This window comes from Pleurodeles waltl, chromosome 10 (assembly GCF_031143425.1).
Source record: "Pleurodeles waltl isolate 20211129_DDA chromosome 10, aPleWal1.hap1.20221129, whole genome shotgun sequence".
NCBI classification, from domain to species: domain Eukaryota; kingdom Metazoa; phylum Chordata; class Amphibia; order Caudata; family Salamandridae; genus Pleurodeles; species Pleurodeles waltl.
Genome location: NC_090449.1, coordinates 699,256,660 through 699,272,808, shown reverse-complemented (window position 1 = coordinate 699,272,808; position 16,149 = coordinate 699,256,660).

Sequence of the window (16,149 nt, the reverse complement as noted above, 5' to 3'; positions counted from 1 at the left end):
TGGTGAATATTTTTTTCTTTCAGACTTAGACAACTTTTTGAAAGTTGAACATCTCCAGCAGGACAGATTTTTAAGCCACAGCTGAAGAGAGTTCCAAGAGGCAGATACCCTCACTTGGAGGTCCAGCTGGACAGCATTTCCTACTGCAGAGAAGAATACAGTGGGAGCACCTCAAAGTCAGACTAATCAGTGATGCGCCTTGGGTGGATCAGCTGGCCAGGTATGCTTCGATCTTTTGCCGGTTCTTTTGTCTTCTGAACCTTTTTGGGGAAAAGTCCCAACTTTTAAGGCTAGACCGGAGTAGCACCTCTAACATCACTTCCAATGGAGGATTAGGACTCAGTCCAGCAAAGGCCAGATCCAGGGCTCAAGGTCTCTCGAGCTTTGTATGTAGCTGTAGCTCAGACAGGAGGTTGGTCAACTGACCCTTGGTTTCAGTCAGGGAGCCTTGGATAAAGGGAACAGGTCCAGTCTACAATCTCAGAGAGCAGGGCAGTCCTCAAGCAGCCGGGCAGCCCTCTGGGGTTTAAGGCAATCTTCAAGCAGCAGGGCAGGTCTCTAATAGAAGCAGAGCAGTCCTCACAAGAACAAGGAAGGCCTTATGCAGCATGACAGTCCTCTGTAGAGCAAGGCCGTCTATTTTCTTTAATGACCACAGATCCAGGAGTGTATTCAAGAGGTGGTTCAAGAGATCCAAAGTCCTTTGAAGTGGAGGTGACATCCTGGCTGCCTCCACATCTGGTGCTGGAAAGTTTTTTTCTTCCCCTGCCAAGGCTCCAAGTTGTCTGGGGTGACAAAGGACTGGTGCCAGGTTCCTTTGTGTGTGAGCTGGAGGCAGCCCATTAAAATGTAAGTGGGGCAGTGAACAGCTGTGCTCACTCACCCTGACAGGAAGGCCCATCCTGAGAACACTTATTCCCCCTTTGTCTCACTGTTTTGGATGAGTGCACAAAGGCCAGCTTGCAAGGTATTCAATGTCATGTGAGCCAGGACACAGGCAAGAAGTGCCAAATGGTCATTGCAAGAAAAGGCCGACTTTCTAAAAGAAGCATTTTCAGAATTGTGACTTTAAATCCAACTTTACCATCAAGGACAATTTTAAATCACAACTCATTCAAGTCCAAACTTGGCTTTCCTATTTGTTAGACCTGGCATCCTTGGTGTGGCCTTCCCATAACTGTTTGCCTTCAGACCTCCTATTTTTGCTGATTTTGATTTTTCTGGCTTTAGGGCTCTGCACACTTAACTACTGCTAATCCGTGCTAAAGTGCTTGTGCTCTCTCTTTAAAACATAGATGATTGGTTTAGACCCAATTTGCATATTTACTTTATTTGGAAACCCTAGTAAAATGGCACTACCTGTGCTCACAGCCTGTAAATTAAAAGCTTATGATAGGCCTGCAGCACTGATTGTCACAACCACTTAAGTACCACTTTAATCATGTCTCAAGCCTGCCATTACAGTCTGTGTATGTGCACTTTCAAAAAGCCATTTCAACATGGCAAATATAAATATTTTGCTAGGTCTAAACCTTCCTTTTTATACATATGTCACCCCTAAGATAGGCCCTTGCCAGCCCAAGGGCAGGCTGCAATGTTTAAAAAAAGTTATCCTAGCAGTAAAGAAACCTTCAGATTCGTACCTCTCCATAAGATAACATTGGAATTACCATATTACATTGTATAAGTGTCATTTATTTTCAAATAGGAACAGGTAACTGGTTCATGTTTGATGTCTCTGGAATCAAAATCTAAAATCCCAACTTACAGAGATTTCTGAAAATGCCAATTTTAGAAAGTGAGCATTTTCTTGCCTCAGCCATTTGGTGCCTGCAGCCTGTCTCTGAGTGACATGACTGAGTGTGGATTAAATGTGCACTTTGTATATTCCTCCTGGACAGCCACACACAACGGTGAGCTTACGGGTGACTAGATGGGCCATCATTGACAGAATGGGAGGGAGCAGCAGGACCCAGCCCCATTTACAAATGAGTGGCTGTGTCCTGTCTCCATGCAAAGGGCTGCAAACCCCCTGTAGTTAGTCTGGAACAAAGGCCAGGAAGACAGGGCACCTGTGCACTTCAAAGGCATGCCTCTAGATCTTCTTCCCACTTCAAAGGCATAAATGTATTTAAATGCTGGACCTCAGACACTACCACTTCAGTATACATCTAGACCTTTGGACACTCTACCAGAGGAAAGGACTGCTGTGTTGCTGAAAGGACTGTCACTCTGATGGATTGCTGCTCTGAAGGAACAACTGCCCTGCTGTGCTGAACTTCTACCTGCTGCCCTCTTGCCTGGGTGAGAAGCTCTGGATCTTCATCCCTTTAACCCAGTACACTGAGTAACTCCAAAGGCTAGTTGGCTGGACTTCTGAGCTGAAGCCTCAGGGATATAATAGGCTTCTAACCACCTTGCACCTGCATCTGGACTCTGCCATCTGTAAGTCTACCCTACCAAGTGGTGTCACCAAAGTCCTGCACCCTTGGAAGTGGCCTTAAGGTGCTCTGCCACCCTCTGTGTATCTAGCAGAATCAACACATCTCCTCTGCTGAGCAGCGCAAACCCAAGCAGATCCAATGCATTGCCACAGCTGTGTGGATTGGCCCCATCAAAAAGACCCAGATCGCTGCCACAGCCCCATCGGATCCATCACTGCGCAATGCATCCTCGGTGCAGGCCCCCCATCCCTCGCCTATGGCAGCCTCAACAACGACACCAGACTCCGCATCACAGTCTCAAAGCATTTTTAGAACTGGCACATTGCCCCAACTGTGCGCTGCATCCTCGACGCTCGACTTCACATCGCAAGCTCCATCAAAGGCTCCTGAACAACAGCACAGGCCCTCACATTTCAGCCTGAAAGCATCTTGGTACCGACGCTTTGCTTCAACTGTACAATGCATCTTTGATGCAAATCCTCTCAACACTTTGCAAGCCAGGACTTAAGGTACTTTGTTCAATGGGCCTAACGGAGTCCCTGTAGCAGGCTCGCACTTCACAACAATTGCCTGAACTTGTGACTTTGTCCCTGTTTGGCACACCCAGATATCCACAGTTGACACTTTGTGCTTTTTGGTGCTATTTTCTCTAAAATCTTTAAAATTGCAGATCTCTGGCTCTACTGATTTGGCTTTTTTGGGTTTTGGTCTTGTTTTTTTTTTTTAAAAAGGCTCTATTTTTCTAAGTTGTTGTGGGATCCTTTTTTTGAGGTGTTCTTACTTTATTACTGTTTGAAGTGTTGCACAAATACATTACACAATGCCACTAAGTTAAGCCTGACTGCTCTGTGCCAATCAACCAGAGATTTGATCACAGGTTAATTAAGGGTGTGTTTGTGCCTCACCCTGACAAGGATTATGGCTGTGGCTTGACCAGGGTTCATACCTCATCAACCAACAACCCAATTTCTCTCACTATCCCTTCACAATCAAAAGTTAGCACTTATTAATTTTAATAGCAATAAGGTAACCCAATGTTATCCAATGGGAGAGATAGACCTTACGGTAGTGAAAAACAATTATAAAGGTTTCTTTTTTACTGCTAAGACATGCAAAACATAAACGTACATGTCCTACTTTTTAAATACAGTGCACACTGCCCTATGGACTGTTGAAGGCATAGCTTAGGGGTGGCTTATATGTTTTAAAAAGGAAGGCTTAGACCCAGCAAAATATGTATTTTGCCTGGCTGAGTTGGCACTTTTAAAACTGCACTATAGGCTGCAGTGACAGTTTTTATAGACCTGTTTCAAAGTGCTATTTAAGTGGGTGGCACAATAAGTGCTTCAAACCCATTGATAACATTTAATTTACAGGCCCTGGGTACATTTTACCATATGCTAGGGACATATAAGAAGCAAAAGGCCAATCATGTGAAAGTCAAATGCATGATCTTTTAAGGAGAGTGCACAAGCAGTTTAGCACTTATTTGCAGTGATAAAGTGCACAGAGTCCTATGCCACTACAACCAAAATTCAGAAAATAGAAGGGGGAAAGGCAAAAAGTTTTGAGGTGACTCTGCAGAGAGGGCCAAGTCCAACAATTATTTATCAAGGGTTGCACAGGTCTTGTGTTGCACTACATAATTTGTCACTGCCACCTCAGACATTTATACAGTAAGTTAGAGGATGCAATCTTTTGCAACCCTTTGTGGAAGGTAATTGCCTGAGCAAAACTGTATTGTCTTATAGCACATCTATGCAAATGCTCCCATGTGAAACCAGTAACTCCATTACAGTACTAAGCAGTGTGGTTACTGGTCACACCATATTAAAACGGTTCGGTCTAGCACTCTAATAAGATATGCTCTTCAGGGAACAGCTAAAATGAATCTTAAAATACCTCTTACTGCATTGCAGGACATGGTATCTGCAAGTGCTTTTGTGCTACAAAATTTCACAATTGTTATTTTATGTTAGGGTATCTTATGTGTGCATCTTTGTAGAGTTTAACCCCAAAAACATGTCCAAGCAACATAATGATATTATTTGTCAAAAGTCAACGTAAAATATGTTATGCATATGACTATTATGCTTAAGAATGTGACTCGTTGTATTCCTGCTAGTATCTGCCTATTAAATACAATTTATCGCTCTATATGATTCAGAGAATTCATTTTAAGTGTGCAAAATAGAAATCATAACTTTCTTGCATGTACCAAATACGTTTGCAGATTCACTTTTCAAATGATATAGCTGAATACTTCAGAAATATTGGAAAAATCATGATTTTAAAGAATTGCTTTAGTTCAGCTGTAGTTGATAATACGTAGTTTCTACTTCGAGGCGTCTCCAAACTGTTTCTTATTTATATTGAAAGTGAGGAATGTGTAATGTCTGCCTGAGACCTAATGCTTACCTGCTTAACAAACACCTCATAATTATAACTGAAACAGCTTAAATGAATGGTAGCATTCTTAAAAACTCCCATTGGTTTAAATGATGTCCATAGGCCAGCTTAATCAATGACATACCTCACTTGTCGTTTGTCTCTGTATGGATCTGCAAATGTTACCTCAGAATTAACACTTAGCTGTTAATATTATGCTATACAATACACATGCATCTGACAATGTGAATTCACTTTTGGAGGTAGAGTCTGGAGGGCCTTGTTTAGTATAATTTGATATATAAAAGAATAGAATTACTGGGTCGCTTCGATTGTGTTTTATACAAGAATTGGTATGCCATTTATACCTTTCCTCTGACTGTCAGTAGTTTGGTAGATTGTGTGTGGAGAGGGTGTAGGAGTGGTATATGGTTCAAACTACAAAGACATAAATAATATTAGAAATTGTAATTTTGAGAGCTGTATTGAAGACAAGGAAGTGGCTCAGGACCCTTAAAGTCTGACACAGAACTTCTCCTCCAATACTCCTGTGATTGCCTTGATGTTACACACTTTTTAATTTATAACAATGTTCTAATAGACTTATAGCACTTCTGCCTTTGGCCGTAATGACATTGAAGACCGTCATGCTCTTTATTGACCCTCGCTTGCAGCTCAAGCTTATTCCTCCAATATGGGAACTCTAACAACAGTTATTGCCCTCTGCCGGGGGCTATAATGCTTAAGTATTTTTTAGATGCTGGGACTAAGCTGATTATGCAGGTAGTGGGCACAAAAGGAGAGATTCTCAACCATTTTGCATTGGGTTAGCGTCACAAAAGTGACACTAACCAGCACAGACTGTTTTTTTCCTGATTCACTTTCCAGTGCAAAACTTGTTTTGTGCTTGAAAGTACCCAAAAGTAACACAAAGCAGCATGAAAAGCTGCTTTGCATTATTTTGCATCAAAGTAGCATTACATGGGAGGTACGTTGGCATTCCCAAGCAACCACCCATGCTTTTTGATGCTAAACTCCATCGACTAATATTGGCAGAGGGTTTAGCACCAAAAATGAACACCACTGAACAGAAGGCGTTAAAAAGAGAAATGTTTTTATTTCTCAATTTTCTCCACCTTTGCATGTGTGCTGCACTATACAGCACACCCACAAAGTAGGAAAACGTTTTCCCCTAGCCTAGCCATAGTATTTTCTACAGGAAGAGTACCCTTCCTGTACAAAACCTATGGTAGACTCATGCACACACCCTGCACTATGGAGCTAACGTATGTGCTTGGCACGCAGCACCTTAAATCAAGATCAGCACTATGGAGAGTGGAGGAGAATGCCATATCTATGTGAATATGGTGCTTTCCTGCTCTCTCCCTGTCATGCAAAGTAGCACAACATTATTGGCTGATGCACTGCGTTCCATGACAACTTTGAGAATCTGGGCCCTAGTATTTATTGAGGTGGAAGGTCCTTGTGTTGGGTTTTTAATGGCCATATAGTGTTCTTTGAAGGGCTTTCTCCAATGCTTCAGAGAAGCAACTACATTTAAGTATTGGGGGGAAGAAAGTTCTAGTGGAGAGGGAACAAATGGTCAAAGAACTGAAATAAAAATAGTAAGCATGAAGCTTTGGGAGTGACAGGGAGGTGCTGGATTCTAGTGCAAAGTGTGAAAGTGGAAGTGTTGGAATTTGGGCTTTTTGCTGTGGGGTCAGCACATGTAGTAGTTCCTCAATTGTCCTCAGTGGGAACTAAACACCCCATTGTAGCACTGACTCTCACAGGGTAGTGAGGTGGAGCAGTCAAAGGGCTACTCAATGGAGGTGGTGTGGGGTAGGAATCGCCAATCACTGGCATGCAATAATAACATTCAATAAATAATTGCCCAGTCAGTACTTTCTCTTTAGAAAAAAGAGATGTACATTTATTGTGCACACATTACTAAACACTATGCAGTAATTTACAAATTTACATTGGCAGATGGAACATACTATAGATTACATTGTGCAACCACTAGTGTCTTCCTAGAGAAGTCACCCAAGCATACCAAGTGAGTTCAAACAGCCATGGTGTAGTAAGGATATTACTTTGGCATGAATCATTGACAAAATGCTCTAATGATGAATCAATAAAACATATGCAGTCATCAGTGAAACCCAATAAAAACGTTTATCAGAAATAGACTTTGTGTTTGTATTGTATTGTATTGTAATAGTATTTATATAGCGCTTACTACCCCTGACGAGGCGTCAAAGCGCTTTTCGGCGAGTAGCACGCTATTCCAGAACCCAAAAGGAATTAGTGGTGGATTAGTACAGGGAAATATAAGTACAGTTTTAGTATTATTATGAGTCAATTTGAGCCGCGGATATGTGAGTTTGTTAGTTGGATTGACTGGAGTAATGGAGGGGTAGAGGAGGGAAGAATCCAGAAGTGTAAATTGAGACTTTATAGTATTAGGATGAGGCTTGGTATTAGTAAAGGGGGGGATGGAGGAAGGAAGAGTCTGTGGAAAGGGCTGGGGAGGTCATAGAAGCAGGAGGATTTGGATGAGTCAAAGGTGAGATAAATGATGGAGAATTTAGTAAAGTTGTTTGGGAGATCATGGTAGTAAACTGAGGTTTGGGTGAGTTAGATTTGGAGGAGGAGGGAAAAGCTTAGACAGTGTTATTTAGGAGCTGAAAGTAGTAGAATGGATTTGGGATGAGTCAGAGTGGGGATGGAGATAGATTGATAGAGACATGACATATGGTGATGGGTAGACAATGTAAAGCTTACAAGAGAGTAAAAATATATTTTTGTATATATGTGTACATATATATATATATATACATATATACAAACATTTTTTAATCATTATTTTTATTTAATTGATTCATTATTATTAATTAATATATATTTGTGGCTCAATTGGAAACTTACACAGAAGTTGAACAGCGGCTTGTGTGTAATGATGTTACTCAACATGCAGGACATGTTTATGAGAGATTAGCTGAATTAGTCCAGAAATATGAAGTGGTTTAGATAAATCGAAAGCCTTAAAGAGAAGTTACTGATTAGAATTTAGTTCAAAAGACATAGTTAACTTGAAATTGTCTGGAATTAAATTGCACATTAAGGTATTGATTACATATATATACAGACAGGGGGAGTGTTAGATAAGTGGGGAGGCAAATGGGCTAAGAAAAGAGAACATTAAAAAGCAAAGCCAAATGTGCCTCTGGCAGGAGCAAATCAAGCTGAGGACAATGATGCCCATGAGAGAAATACCACGTGGAGATTATGTTCCTGTACCTTGGAGTAGGAGTGATATATTGTCATTCACTAATGATTACCTGAGATTGAGAGAAAAGCCTGTGGAGTGGTATAGGCAGACAGAGAGATTTGTGAAACTTTTAAAATGCCTGTGGGAGGATTTGAATGCGTTGTTTGACATTGTGGTTCTAACTGACTTGCTGACCGTGTGTAAAGTGCATGCTGATTGGTCTGAACATGAACCTCCTAGAGAACCCATAACAGGTGCACAATATCAAGAGAAACTGAAAAAGTATAACAAGGTGATTGAGTTCCTGGAAGATAAAGTGTCCCCAAAATATACTAATTGGCAGAAAATTGCCAGGACAGTCCAGGAGGCGAAATATGTAATTCATGCTAATTATGAGAGATTGTTGCAAGCTCTTATGCATCACAGCGGTACTGAGACTATAGAAGCTAAAGATATGGGTCATATTGGGCCTCATTATGACCCTGGCAGTCATCAGACCACCAGGGTAAAGGTCGGACCACCTTCACAGTGCCGGTCCAACCGCAACATTATGACCGTGGTGGAGCTGCCACGGTCCAACTGCCGACACTGCCAGGCTGCATCCAGCCTGCAGCCTGGCGGTCCCGACAGTTGTAATCCACCAGGGCAGCGCTGCAGCGCTGCCCTTGGGATTACGAGTCTCCATTGGCCACCAAAGGCTGGCGGAATGGGGGACTTTGGGCAACTGCACTGCTGATGCCCTTGGCATGGGCAGTGCAAGGCCCCCCATGCACAGCTCCGTCACGCATTCCAATGCCCGAATTACAGGCAGTGGGGTGCGTGACAGGTGCTGCTGCACTCGCCGCACTGCCACATTGCAGCCGGCTCCAATAGGAGCCGGCTGTGATGTTAAGGCTCTGTTCACTGCCGACCCTACGGTGGACTCCTGATAAGACCGGCGGGGTTCAGGTTGCACAGGTGGCCTGATGGCAGGAAGAGTTTGGCGGGCGGCCTCTGCCACCCGTCAAACTCATAGTGAGGCCCTAAGTGTTCAGATTTGTATGAGGATTGAGGCCATACATAAGCAAAATGATTCAGCAGCAACTGATTTGTTGGCAGAATAAATCAATACTGTTTTATGCAAAATGCTGTAGTGATGAGATAGAGTTGAAACAGAAACGGATGACGGAAAACATTATGGACATGCAATTGAAAGCTGCACAGAAAGCAAATCGGAATCTGCAGATGATGAACATTAGTGCTATGCAAGGAGTACCACAGCAGTTTACGAATGTTGTCCAGTTTAGAGGTAGAGAATGTGGTGTTCTCAAAGATCAGAGTGGAGGTGTTCTTGATGTCCAGTCTTTGAAGAAGACTAATCTGTGTCATTTGGGTGGAAATTTGCGCCATTGGCGATGGGAATGTCCATATAGTAATGTGAATGTTCAAGTGCAGGTTCAAATTCAAAGAGTTCAAAGACCCCAAATTCAGAATGTACATGTGTCCCCAGGAAAACAGATGCAGGTACCACAAGCCCCAATAACACTGCAGCAGGTGATTGTTGCTCAGCAAAGTATGAATCAGTTTTCAAATGCAAATATGAATCAGATAACATCACAATTTCTTTTAACTGGTTTGCGTGATAAGGAATTCATGGAGATGTTTCACGGTGATATTTCTGATGATGAGGATGCAATGCTAGGTGCATCCTTAGAGGTAGATCAATGTGATCTCTATGTAAAAGCGTGGTCCCCATGTAAAAGCAAATGTTAGGAGCCATGATGTTTCATTCTTAGTTGACACTAGGGCTACCGGCCCATGTCAGAACTGACAAACTACCAAATTTGCCCTATTCAGGAAAAGAGGCCAGGTTGTAGGAGTGGCAAAAAAACACTTGACAAATCCTGTATTATTAGAGTATATGCCTGTTGAAATTAGTTCATTTGAAGATGAACATCAATTTGTGGTCTGTGGTTCAAGTCCCATAAGTTGGTTAGGATGTGACCTATTGTGTAAACGAAACTGTTCCATCAGTTGTACTCCTACAGTAATAATGATTCAGATGGATGAGGATGATGTGCCCTGTAAAATTATAGAACAGTACCCGAGTGTCACATTGTACCAAATGATGACATGTAATGATTTACCCAAAGATTTGAAAGAAACTCTGACACCAAATGTTTGGGATTTTTCAGGAAAAAGAAATAGGACTTGTTAAAGGAGTTGAGCCCATTAAAATAACTATGAAGCCAAATTCAGTATAATATGTCCCCAGAGACAATTGCTGGAATTACCCTGTTGAATGATTGTTTGATTGAGCAGGATATTTTAAAGGAAATCATGGGAAGTCCGCATAACTCTCATTTTTTAGGATTCCGGAAGTCCAATGGACAATATTGCATTGTTCAAGTTTTGAAAAAGGTGAACAAGATTGTTGTTCTACGTTGTCCCAAGGTACCAAATCCTGTTGTGTTTTCAAAATGGCCATTGAGGTTCTCAAGAAAAAATGCAATACTACAAGAAAGAAGTCCTGTATTTAGGTCACCACATTGAGTAAGTTGTAAGGAAAGTGCCACAAGAAAGAATTTGAACAATCATGAAAATGAATCCTCCAGTAATACATAAAAAAGTCTGAATGATTTGGGGAATGATTGACTACTGTTGTCAGTGAATTTCAAAGTTTTCCCCTTTGGCCAAGCCTTTACAGAGGCTAACACACAAGGATGTGGAAGATCCTGTTCCTTTGGACAAATATTGCATACATGCCTTCTCGGAGCTGAGAGGAAGAGTATGCCAAGCCCCAGCTCTGGCAATACCTGATTATAACAAATGCTTTTCTTTGTTTTGTTGGGAGAGAGATGAACGTGTACTCTCAGTTTTGACACAGTTGCATAGAAGCTCACACAAGCCTGTGGCATATTTTTTCAGCCACATTGGAACCTGTGGTTACAGTGTTGTCTGGTTGTTTAAAGGCTGTGGTTGCACTTAGCGTTAGCATAGAGCAGTGAATAAGTATGGCGATGGAACATCCACTGAATGTTTTTATTCCCCACTCAGTGTAGATTTTGTTAACTGGAACAAAGACTCATTATCTAACAAGTGTTTGTTTAACCCATTATGAGCAAGTGATCCTTGCCTCTTTGAACATTATTATCAAGAGATGCAAAGTGTTAAATCCTGCAACTTTGATGCCTATTCCTATCGAAGATCCAACTGACCAAGAAGATGAGATTGAGCATGACTGTCTCGATGTGACTGAATTGTGCACCAAACCAAGACCCGATATTCAAGATGTTCCCTTAGATGAAAATGACTATGTTGTGCTCATTGATGGCTCCTGTTTGAGAGGTAAAGATTGTACCTTGATAGCAGGTTATGAAGTTTGCAAAGTCTCAGGTGTGAGAGAAGCCTCCTGGCTTCGAGGATTTTTTTTAGCCCACGTAGCCGGATGGTTGCCCTTACCAGGCCATGCTGACCTTCTAAACAGTTTAAAGTGACAATTTTCACTGATAGCCAATACGTGTTTGTGTCATTCATGATTTTGGACAGTTACGTCCCAGAGAGGCTTTATGGCCTCTTCTGGTTCCCCATTCCAATACAAAATGTACCATTTGTTGAATGCATTACAGTAACCAGTACAAAATGCCATTGTGAAATGCCTAGCACATAGGAAATTAAGTGATCATGTTACTATGGGTAATACCTATGCCGACGAAGTAGCTAGGTACTGTGCCCTTAGTTGTAACTCCTTCAATGGAGAGTGGAGCAGTGGAACACAAGATGAGACAAGCCAAAAATTCTTGATGACTGCTGTTGACACACAGGAGGAAGTAAAGAGATTGCAGGATGAAGTGACAGAGGAAGAACTGCAGAGTTGAATTAGAGCAGTGTATGTCAAACGGAATGAGGATGATGTTTGGGTTTCAAGTGATTAAAGAGTAGTATTGCGAAATAGCATACTAGCCACAATGGCAAGACATTGCAGTGGACAGGCACACATAGGTAGAGTCGCACTGATCAGAACATTTAGGCAAACATGGTTCAATCCTAGATTTGGAGTGATTGTTCAATCTACATGTCACAAATGTGTCATGTCTCAAACAGATAAATACAGGGAAACGAAACATACAGTTGTTACACTGAGTCACATAGGTAGGTCAGGAGGACCGTTTAACAGAATGCAGTTGCTTTTTATTGTGCTGACAGTGTGCAATGGACTGAGATATATTCTAGTTATTGTCTGTATTTTCTTCCACTGGTTCAAGACTTACCCCACTAGGAGAAATTATAGTCTCACAGTAGCAAAGCTGTTACTTAGAGAGCTGATACCAAGGTCTGGATTCCCAACTTCCCTAGAATCAGACCGAGGAACTCATTTCAAAAGTGAGGTCCTTAAAATCTTGTGTGCTGCATTACAAGTTGATCAAAGATTTCATCATAGTTATCATTCAGAAGCTTCAGGTCTGGAAGAACAAATAAATGGAACACTGAAGTCCAAACTGGCGAAAGTATGTGCATCCACAACACAGAAATGGTCAGATGCATTGCCTCTTGTTTTGATGCGTATGCACAGCACACCTGACAGGAAAACAGGATTGTCACCTCATGAAATCATCATGTGGTGTGGTACAAGATTGCCAACAGTGTCTGCAAATGTGCTTGTGAAGACTACAGATGACTTAGTGCTTTTATTATTGCAAAGGACTAGCTGATGTGGCGCTTTCTTTGTCTCATCAGGTTGGAGAGGCTACTGTACAGCTGTAGCAAGCACTATGTCATGATCTATGCCATGGTGATTGGGTAATGCCGAAAATGCATGTAATGAAGTCGTGCTTGGAGCTGCATTGGAAAGGACCTTATCAAGTGGTTCTCATGATGAAAACAGCTGTGAAGGGCGCTGGTTTCCGAAACTGGGTACATGCTAACCACAATCACAAAGTTCCGGGGCCCCTTGATGAACCAGCATCTGTTCCTGAAGAGTCAGTTACAGTGAGTGCGAGGGATCAGGTTAGCCAAGTTGGGGCTGGACAAGTGACTGCAGCACTGACTGTATTTGATGGGGTTCTGAGAGAGTCAACAACAGTGACAGATTACACCAACGCTTGTTTCCAATTTAGCAAAGTCCCATGCAGATCCATATTAATTTCATACAGATGAGAAGTATATACACACTGATAGTTCTAAAGGTGATTTATCAGCAAATGTGTATTATAAGTTGTTGTATGAATATGTTGAGACAATTGAAGCTAGAGACTGTAACAGGTGTACACAGCTGCCTTCATCAGTTAGTTAAGGAATTACATATCACAGTTTACCCCTAACCTATAGCATTTCCTGTAGGCTGTTATTACCACTGTTTTATCAGCAGGAGTATTATCAAAACTTCTATTCATATTATGATGTAGTGCTTTCAATTGTCCCTGTCATTAAACCTTTAAGCAACATTGCAAAGGCTAAGAACATTGATTATGTGGAAGGTTTCTTTGAACCTACATTGACATTTGGAACAGAATATGCACACAGGAATAATTTAACTTGCATTCTTAGTCCTGTAGAAAAGGAATTTATTGGGCACGTAGAAGAAAGAAGGAGAAGAATGAAAGCAAAAATAGAAAAAGCTGTAGTTTTGCAGAACTGGGAGAGGTGCAACACATTCAGTGGCTGGAAATCAAGGATTCTTTACTTTTGATTGGCAAAAGAGGAGAAGCTATGTAAATGCAGGCCAAAATCAAAGACTGATACACATTTTGTACAGGCCAGTGAGGGTATACATATATTCTAGTTTAAAAGTGTTTGGACTATTATGCTGAATGGTCAAGACCCCGTCACACCAGATGTTTATATCATATCATGTAGAACATTTTAATGATTCAGTTTGGAATGAGAAATCAAACTCTAGAGTCAAAAGAGGAGGAAGGGCTTCAGAAAGACAGGAGATATTTCTGATGCCAAAATTAATAAATAATGAGTAGGTGTGATCTTAAATGACACCAAGATAAGAAAGTTATCTACAATAGTAGATATGTTATCTACAAACACCACAGGTGCCATATTGTTAATGGACACAGAAATGGTAGCTATGAAATCAATGGTTTTGCAAAATTATCTTCCTTTAGACATATTACTCGCAAAGGAAGGTGAAGTTTGCAAAATTCTAAATGTGCAACGATTTTGCACTTGAAAAGAGACCTGAAAGAGCTGACAGCAGCAGGTGCATGGGGATCTATGGGAAATGGTTTTACGGCCATTGGTTGATGGTTTGGAAATCGGGGAAGAGGTACTGTGGGAACTATGCTGACACCTCTATTGATAGTGATCTTATCAGTTCTAATTGCTGTTAGACTTTGCAAGTAATACAAAATGCTGAATGAGAAAAGAGATAAGAATAGACAGAGACGTGAAGAGATAGAAATTGAGATCAGGAGAAGCCTGTATTACAGTAATGTCATGCAGTTAGAGGATTTCAGAAGATCTTACCTGGAATGAACTTTTGAAGTTTTGAGCTGTCTCATTGAAAATGAGAGTAGGAGCAATTTGAGATGGCATAATTGCCATGAATGGGGGGGCTGATGTAGTCTAACCTTTAGTAGAGCACCTTGTATTACAACAGGTCATCAGATTGTAACAGTTGAGGGTTGATTTAAGAGCCCCTTATGCCTCCTTGCTCTACATTAGTGTCATTGTTTTTACGCTACTGTGGCCCAACAAGGCCAAAATCACTGTGCCAGATTTACTAAGTGATGCAATTTTAACCCATTGCACTACATTATGTCTGTGCCAGGCATAATGTATGCAAAGGGGGCGTTCTCCCATTAGGGGGGGCAAAAAATTGGCGCAAAGAAATGTAAAAGATTTATTTGCATCATTTATTTTGGCACTTTTAACGCCTACTCTGAGAAGGCGTTAAAAGGAGGTATGCTGTTGTTTTCAATGGGCCTCAAATTGCTTTGCAGGATAGGTGTCAACATTTTTTATGATAATCTTGCAAAGCTCAGAACTAGCATCAAAAATGTTGATGCTAGTTTCCCTAGTTACTGTCACGGTGTGCTGTATCTTAGATACTGCCCACACATGGTGGCATTAGGGGGGCGCTAAGGGGTGCAAGGAAAGTGCCGCAGCACTAGGTGCAGCACCACTTTCCTTAAATCAGGCCCTTTATGTTTTATGTTAATCGTAGTTTTAGTGGCGAAATGTAGAAAGCTGCACTGACACTCCGCACTTGCTTGTATTTAAAAGTTCAGCTTAGGTGATGTTTGAATTAAATCAGATGTTAGAAGGACAAAATTGATGTTCTAATGTAATTTACACTATAGGCTAGCAGTACATTTAAAATGATATTGAATTTTTAGTGATTAGTGAAGGATTAATGAGTTTAGAAAAATGTACAAAGTGGGAGAAATGCTGGTCTCTGTTGTACCTAATAAAAGGCAGTGCCAATGCTTTTCCATTTGAAACAAAATGCATTATTCATATTAATGAAATAATAATGCTGAATTTTTAAGTTTGCATATGTGTGTTTTGCTAAACGTATTATTTAAATGCATTATTATAATGTATTTGCGTTAGCATGAGTGAGGCCTGTTGAGTCTTGTAATTTGTGAGTGTGCTAAGAAATGCTAATTCATTTACTAACGTGAACTTTCTTATGTTTTCATGAGGAACTTAGCTAGTCTGTAACAGATTCTATTGTTTACAGAGAGAATGTAGCTTTGTGTCCTTGACAGAAGACAGTGTGAGACATGGACTGGTTTTGTACACAATTGTTTCAAACATGTGTGGAGTCACAGAGCTGGAATATGTTCCCATGACAGACCTGGATAAGAATTGTACTGTTTCAATTTTGAGTCATCTGATTGATTCCCGTTGAATGATGTCCATTCAAAGTGACATTACCTGATACCTTTGATGACTCAAAATGATTTGTAAATTTTAAAATATTAAAATATTGATGGACCTTTGAACTTAGGAGCACTCCTGACAAGTCCCTGACAGCCCTTTGCAGTTCGCTGATGCTGTCCTGATGTTTACTGATACTGATGCTTTGCTGATGAAGATTCCCTGGAT